General features: G+C 35.9%; 2 long non-coding RNA genes across 2 annotated transcripts in view; one reads left to right on the plus strand and one right to left on the minus strand.

Annotated features, from left to right (window-relative positions):
- Positions 1-6,635, minus strand: part of LOC138035546 (uncharacterized) — a 44,577-nt gene extending 37,942 nt beyond the window's left edge. Inside the window, exon 1 of the long non-coding RNA XR_011129609.1 lies at positions 6,411-6,635. This is a non-coding gene — a long non-coding RNA (uncharacterized lncRNA). The remainder of the gene's footprint in view (positions 1-6,410) is intronic.
- Positions 3,450-4,390, plus strand: LOC138035541 (uncharacterized). The gene is made up of 2 exons (XR_011129608.1): positions 3,450-3,670; positions 3,751-4,390. It is a non-coding gene; the product is annotated as an uncharacterized lncRNA (long non-coding RNA).
- Positions 6,636-6,859: the final 224 nt, after the last annotated feature.

Here is a 6,859-nt window from a genome sequence, read left to right on the forward strand (position 1 = left end):
TGACCAAAATGGTACATCATTTAAATCTATTAGTATTCATCACACAACAAGCGCTGTACCCTCATTCGATAAATGCCACCACATTACGATATGAAGGGTCGGGATTTTTTTCTTTCATTTCCAGGCAGAACACAATGCATTGCGTCAATGGTTCTTACAGATAAACAAGATGTGAACGTTTTACTAGAATACTAATATATAGATTTAGCCAAGCCTAAAAGCGGAGCTCCCTGGTTATTTATTCTTACTTCCTGTACGGTTTGTGAAAATAAAAGGTTTCGAATTGTGCGCATTTGGATGTTTCCAGTTGCTGCTTTAAAAATTAAATCATTTTCTTTGCTTCCTTCTATAGAAAAATTCATTGCCTAACTTATGACTTCACAGAAGAATTTTACACTAAAAACCGATATTGCATGAGTTACGAAGCGATGAGTGCGACATCGCTTTTTTCAGTGAAATTTACTTTGCAATTCACCAGTTTGGCAATAATTTTTTCTTGAACCGAATGAGTTTTAAAAGGAAACAAGCATTAAGCATAACCTCAGTGAGCGAATTGAAAAGGAAAAAAAAGCCATTTCAGAGTCAACTGTCAATAGCCAGGTAATAGAAATCATGCTAAAATAAGAAGCCATAAAAACAACTGTGTCAGTTCAAGGTCAAAGAAGAGTTTTACTGATGTACTTTATTCCACTAAGATCATTCACTTTTCATTGAAACACGCCAAGGTTGGCTTGGTACAAGAATCCGCAAACTACAGCAATGCAGCCAAGAAAGGATGAACTTCAAACACGATCTGTGCCAACACTTAAACAACATTTGGGTGCTTTAAACAAACTTCTGAAAACACAAGCTACTGAGATTTCCCCCTAATTTTACGAGAACTCATTGCGAACACGTGTTTATAACATAAGGGCAAAATTTTCTCGTCACTCTTGAGGCACAACAAAAACCAGTTTGGCAAGGGAATTAAAAAAGCACGTGTTCATTCGCATTTTAGAGCAAAACAAACAAACAAACAAACAAATCAACTGTCCAAAAGAGTACACATAATTCTTATTTAATTCCAGTTGACAATAAAAATTTGATTTTCATTCCTGAAAAGAGGAAGAACCGATTAAACCACCTTTTAAAAATATGCATCCACTTTAAATAACGTATCTGTAAAAATAACAAACGGTTTAGTGCCCAAGGAAAGAATTTGTGTGCTAAGTATGAGCTATTACTGGTATTCTGTTTTGTCGTTGTCGTTCTCTTTCGCTCAGTCCTTTTGTTTCTGTTCTAGACATAGGTCCTCCAGGCATCATGTCATGTTCTAAAGATATGCCAAAAATTGCAATACAAAGAAAAAAGCGGCTCTAAGCAAATTAAAAATAAACAGTCAGATTTACGTTTACATCCCGCCAATGCTTGACTTGAATAACTGCATAGCCACCAGTGTGGACCACAGATATCGTGATATGTCAAACTGGATTGAAACTGGATTGAAACCAATCCAAACGTCCAAACCGTTTTCCACCTGAACACGAAAAGCATTTGACTGTGTAAGAACTTTCATTGATATATAGTATGGCCGTGTAGCCGCGTCGAGCCACAGAAAAATGAAGCCTCTCTTATGTTCAGGTGAGTTCACCTAGGTTGAGCCTGCAATCCCATCGAAAACCAGTACCGGGTCAGCGGTGAACTTAAAAAAAAAACCAGCTGACCTTGGTGATCTTAAGGTTGAGCCCGCGGTATGGTCATGTGATACTGGTCAGCAGATACCTTGTTCTTACTGGTGTCAGTTAATCAAAAGATGGATGTCCAATATCAAAGCTTTCTGCTGTAAACTAGCATGATACTGGTCACATTGGCATGGAGGGGTGGACGGACGCACGGACGGTCATGACGTCATGGTTACGTATTCATACATCTACACCCGGAACATTCCATGCAAGATCGTTTTTGGTCGTACATTACACCAGAGGAAGAATTAACCGAGCGTTGCAATCCTTAAATGGAAATCATTTATGGACAAGAACGCTTTTAAAAACAAAAGAACAGTCACCGTTTTCCGACCACATCAGAGAGACTATCAGGAATACAGGGGTGATGATGTACATAAATTAGTTTATTATCTTCGTGACATTACTGGTCAAATCGTACGTAAAGAGCATGTATTTCCCAACAGAGAGGCATTCGTGAAGCGATTTTATAAAAAATCATAAATGAGCGAGCGAATATTCGACACCAAATCTGATATTTGACGAGTATTGGCGAGAAATATACGACTTCATTTATAAGGACAAGCCATTACCAAACGAAAAACTACCCCACGTGGCATTGGCCTTATTATTTTACAACTATGGAAAACACCAGGTATTGATAAAAGCCAGAAAAAAATGCAGCATTTAAAGCTTTTTCACGGTATCAGAACAAGTGGACGAATTGAAGATCGGCTCTGTTAAAGAGTAAACCTCTGGCAAGAGCAGTGGGCAAATATCTCTTGGCAAAAGTGGGACACTTTATACCCGATATTACTAATGACGAGCAACACTCCTGGTAAGAGAGCATGGTTAATTACGGAAGATGAACGAATATCGTGGCTATCTAAACATTTGCGCCAAGAAAGAAAACAAAAACTAGAAAAAGGACAAAAAAACCAAACGGGTGATGGTTTAATACGGAAAGATTTACCAAGAACTTGTAAAAAAATAAATGAAACTAGTGTCGACCAAATAAAGACGCCTGAATTGAGTGTGGATGATATTTCTAGCATAAAATTACATGTGACGGGTCAATCTCAAGCATTGTATGCTTTCAATCTATATCAAGCGATAAACGGCTCAATGGAATTCCACTTCCAAACGGAATCACGAGAGAATTACTGATACGTTTAAAAAGACCTATTTTAAAACAATATGGTGACAAAATAGCTAGAGCTGCTTTTCCTAATTATAAGTGAGATGACATGACACGTCAATCCGCTTCTAGTGTCATAAGACAATCCACGGTACAACCGGATTATAATTCGATCAATACTACTAACCACCCCATTGGTTTTCCCGCACAAGAAACCACAAGCATCATCGAAGAACAAACACATTCTACCAATATGGGTGACCTTCGCACATCTGTATTAAATAACATGAAAAAAGACGGTTCCACGGTTTCAAAAGAATCTGTAGATAGATATCTTGATTTTTTGAGTAAGATGTACGATCATAAGGTTTTTACACCGATTAAACCCGAGATAGGTGATGATTATTTGATGCCTGTATTTGTTAACGAACCATATCAAAAAGGAAGTGGTATTGAAACAAAAACGCGTAGTAAATACACGTTTCCCAAAACATGGAAGATGATTGCTAGTTAATGGTTATATTGTAATATTTTGAAAGAGAGTTACTCATTAAAATTCATTTTATCGATACAAATAAAATATCGTGTCTTTTCAGAATCTATAAAAACACTACCATGTTGATCTTAAAACTAATTGATCGAAAGAGAGGAATCGTAAGCTTTTGTTTCTTCGTTGCAATCAAATCTTGCTTTTATTTCAATTTCTGCTACAAGATGGCCAAATCCATGCAGTTTGATGATGCAGATCTTGTTCTCGTCAACCCAGCCAACAATGACACGATGGATTCTGCTGTTGTGGTTGCATGACCAATCAAAAAAATGAAGTCGCAGCGTGAGTAATTTATTTTTTATGTATATACGTTTTTTCTATTAAAAAAGTTATTTATATATATAATAATTTTTTGCTATTAGATATCATCGACAGTGAAAATGATGATGATGAGGAGATACTGACACCAGTTAAGAGAAAGAAGGGAAAAACCCCATTGAAATGCAGATCTCCATTCGTGGATGATGAGGCTGAGGAAGAAAAAGAAGAAGAAGAAGAAGAAGAAGGAATGATTGATTATGAGGAGGAAAAAACTGGTGACAATGCTAGTAATAATGATAGTAGTGGGGTTGATGATGATGTGAAACAGGGTGCATCTGGATCTAAGACCACCAATTAGAAGAAAAAAAAAGAGGGATGCGGATGCAGAAGCTTCTACGAGCGCTGTTGCTAATGCGGATACAACTCAAAATGGTGAGACAACTAAAGAAGTACCCTGTCCTCTTTGTAGTACTGCCATATCTAATTCTTTACGTGAGGACGAGAAAAATCTTAATGTGTGGTGTTCCAGCAAATGCAAATTGCCGTGGTGTAACACGACCGGTAAATATTGGTCGACATTAGCCAAGATAGCCATCCATGTATTACAATGTTTTAAACCGTGGAAAAATTGTAAAATACCCAAGTGTGAACACGGTGTCGAAGCGAGTTTGGTGGAATATAAATGTAAACACATGAAAAACACTTAATAAAGAGCCAATGACCCCTATGTCACAAAACATATGTTGTTACACGGTCATTTCTTTTTCGAATGCAGTTGGTACGTGAAAAAAGACGGTGGCACTAAATGCAATTATATTTTTAGTGTCTTTTGTACCTTGTGGTTTTTGTGGAACATGGATTAACCTCTGGGAAGGCCATCCTGTTTTTACTTTAAATAAAATAAATGGAACGGTCACTGAATATTTAAGATGTGCTGCTTGTTATTATTATTATAATTTTTATTAATTAATTTTATTTTTTTAGCATGCCCTTTTTGTTGTTCAAATAAGATTTTCATTCAGAAACTAGATTTATATAATCATCTTTTAGAACATCGAGACGTTTCTATATATCCAACTAATAAAATAACTTGTTTCAAATGTCATAAAACTAAAATATTTTCAAATTTTTTTAACCTATAAACAACTCACACAGATGTAACAGAGTATACGTTTTCATAACTACTCTAAATAACAATACATTTATTTTTAAATAGATGCTTTGTGTTGGATATGTGAATATCACACGGCACTCTACGATTCTAATTTATCTCAAGATTGTTTGAACGAATGTAGTAGTTGTGAATTTTTTTTAATGTACTCGTTTTGATGAGAAGGGTGAAAAATATTTGTGTGACTATTGTTCTCAATTTTGTCCTTGTACTAATGCAATATTACTGTCTGATGTCACTGAACAGCAATTAAAAAAAAAATTTAGTTCGTAGAAGGGTACATTTATTAGAAAAACAAAAACGACAAGAAGAAGAAGTTTTAAAAAGCAGCAAAGAACAAAAAATTATTAATGCACGTTTTAGTAAACCGATATTTACTATAGCTACTAATATCTTGACATATGATAATTTTGGTTTGATATTGCATAATCAATTACGTTGTGATTTCTGTTGAGTCATATTACATCGTGACAGACCTTTCGATTATAAACCATTTAATTGTGATGGTAAAACATTATGTTTAAATTGTAGATCGAACAACTATTGCATTTCTAAACAGTGTTCTTTGTTTTGATAGGTGATTGGAACTATTGAATTCCCACCCTAGTCAGAGATTTTCTCTGTCCTTATGTGGCCCCATTTCCATCAGTGGCGCTAACGCTCACATGGTTCTATGTGGGATAGAAATCTAGCACTTCACATTACACTCTATTCAGTTAACTCTGTTTAAAATATAAGTGCTACACGGCCAACATTTGTATAAACGTAACCTTTCCTTGTACTTAAACGAATATTAGACTTGAAATCTGTAGATTATTTTTATAAATGAATCAATAATTTAGTCTATCCTCATTGTCACAGTTAGAATAACATCACGACATCGTCTTTCATCTGCTGTATTTTATTATGAATCATTTGGAGTCGTTTGTAGGTTCATTGAGTGAAGGATGTGAAGACTTTCAACTTATAGATACCATGGTCAATGAAAAAACAACACAAACAAAGGCAAAACTCAAGAAACAAAAACAAACGTCACATGCTTTAAACAAATTTTCGAAAACATTAAAACATTCCATGCGTGAAAATATAGTGGAGTTTCAGTTTGAACTTGAAAAGCACATGGCTTCGTTGATGAAAAACACAGATGATTTGGAATTTGTATTGTATGTCAACCAGCGTCAAATGGAAATTCAACCAATTTTCAAAGACTACACGGAATCTAAAAGACTTTCACAGATCGTTGGCAAATGTAACAGGATCTTCGAATGTCTACAAACAATGAAATGATGCAATAATGATTGCTACGCACTATGCATGTCTCTTCATACTACAAGGATGGGAAAATGGGTCAGTCCATAAAAGCGTGTTGTATATAAAACGTTACTAAATCAGATATAATTCGTTGATTCGCATGTCGATGATAAGAAATTGGGATCATTTGTAGCAGCTGATCACAACCCTCTATATAAAATATGACCAACTAAAAAACCCAAAACCACCCTATGCACGGGACGAAAAATTGGATTTACATAGCGTCAAATGTCTTGTCAAAGACGCGATAAAGACCGCGTTTGTTACAGCTTTACATACCTTTGACGCGCGTCAAATATTATCTTTGCGGTCGCCTTTGCAGGGGAGTCTCAGGTGGTAAAGGCCGTTTTTACCACAGTTTTACACCCAACCTTCGACAAGCGTCAAAGGTGTTATTTGACAGCCCTTTGTTACGCTCACAAAGGTGTCGTCAAAGATGTCTTAGCTTCAATTCAAAGACTTGGCAAAAGTGTTGTCAAAGATGTCTGAGATTTACGTCACAAGGTTGGCAAAGGTGTAGTCAACCATGTCTGAGATTCAGGTTAAAGATTTGACAAAGGTGTAGTCAAACATGTTTGAGATTCAAGTCAAAGATTTAGCAAAGATGTCTTGGGGTGTATTTATAGCTGTTGGCTTGAAGCGCTGAATTAAAAACTCAGATCTCTGGACTACTTTTCCTTAATCAGGACGGTAGAACAAAAACTTCTGAATTTTTCCAGCCGTAAAAG

Source organism: Montipora capricornis, unplaced genomic scaffold (assembly GCF_036669925.1).
Source record: "Montipora capricornis isolate CH-2021 unplaced genomic scaffold, ASM3666992v2 scaffold_420, whole genome shotgun sequence".
NCBI lineage: Eukaryota > Metazoa > Cnidaria > Anthozoa > Scleractinia > Acroporidae > Montipora > Montipora capricornis.